Raw genomic sequence first — 1,699 nt, 5'->3', positions numbered from 1 at the left:
CTGCTGCCCAGAGCAGCTGTGAACGTGATGCTCCCTGACAAGGGAAGTGTGATGAGGGGCTCGATGCAATCCTCTCGCCCAGCTGCCTGTCTGCTGTACGTGTTCTCTGGGTTCGGTTCTCTTCAGAGAGAACAATGTTTTCTGTGCAGTCTTTGCCGGGGTAGTTAAAATGTAACGGAAGATGCAGGCAATGAGGAGGAGAAGCTGAAAAAATAAGGCAATTATGTGTGAAAATATGAGCACTTTTCTGTCTGATGGGGAAAAAGAGATTTTTGCACATTTGTAACTGACTAAGCCTTTCTTCTTCAAAATTTAGACGCTGCATGTAAACAAATGGCTGTTCTGGTGTTAGTGGGGAAAATAATAAATACATGCCAAAGGTATATAATTAACACTAATTAACACATTAACGTGGCCTAGAGCAAAGTGTCCCTGCCCATGGCAAGGGATTGGACACAGGCTGTAAGGGGAAAGGTGCAGAAATCATTTTTGCTTTTGATTGCTGTGTCATTCCGGTAGTAACAAAAAGAGGAGATAGCAATGACGTATCAGAAATTAAGAGAAAATATTTCATGTCTTGCCTTTCACTCTCAGAGAAAGTAAAGAAAATTAATTTGTTGCCATTGATTAAGAAGCATAAGGAGTTAAAATGATTAATTTAATATAGCATTTTCATTTCTGGGGAGTGAATTCGGGTCACTGCTACCCTGTCTGTTCTTCTCGCTGTCCTCTTCATTCCAGCAGGAGCAGGTACTCGACAATGCGATTAGGGGGATCGGAATCTAACCTGGAAGCCTAAAAATGTAGGAAAGCACATTATAGTAGAAAAAAAGGAAAGCATGTCAGTAAACATATGATCCAGTGGAACTCGCGTTAAAAAGCAGTTCAATAACATCAATAGCCATTAGGAGAGGAACAGCACGTATTATTATAGAACTTTGGAAGAACATTTTGTCTTTGGCTTTCGGTTTATTTGTAACTAATGTGTAATGCACTGGGATCTATGTAAGAATTTAAGGGGACTAGCGAGCTTTTCTTTGTATAAAATTTCAGGGATGTGAAACAGAAAAACGAGTTTCAAAAAAGCAAACCTCGAGGTTCTCATTATAATGAAATACAATGTCCAAAATAATTGCAAAGAGCCTTTTATTATCCTTGCATGGGTCTGGGCACAATGAGCCAGTAAGTAGAGTGAGAAGGAGCTTTTAAGGAGATGCTCAGAGGCTGAAAGCCCATTTAGAAACTCCACCCAGGGTACTGGCCTGGGCTCTCTTCCCTTCCCTTAACGTTTCGTATCTCAAACATCTTGCTCTGTTCAGGCAGACAGGTCTGGCAAGCAGTTAAGGTAAATCAGTTTGTGTCACTTCACCTGCTAACTGCTTAGTCCTTAATGTCCTGATTTTATAAGTTAACTTTGGTTGAAAAGCAGAGCATATTTAACGTTGTCCTCTCTGCCCTTCCTCAGATGCTGTCCCAGCTCTGTTGTTCTTTTCTGGCTCCATTATCAAACAGATATTGATTCTATGCACAAAAACATTTTCCAGATAGTGCCACTGAGCTCCCTGCTGCAGGTCATTTTCCCCTCCAAGGTGCGAGCATTTAATTTTTGGCTTAAAGTGACTATAAGTGAATACTAACTTTCTTGTTTGGGTTTCTTTTTATTTTTTTTATTTGGGTTTTGGGGTTTGTTTTGCTTTTT

The sequence above is a fragment of the Apaloderma vittatum genome, unplaced genomic scaffold, assembly GCF_000703405.1.
Source record: "Apaloderma vittatum isolate BGI_N311 unplaced genomic scaffold, ASM70340v1 scaffold11732, whole genome shotgun sequence".
Classification (NCBI taxonomy): Eukaryota; Metazoa; Chordata; class Aves; order Trogoniformes; family Trogonidae; genus Apaloderma; species Apaloderma vittatum.
This window is presented reverse-complemented; position numbering follows the sequence as displayed.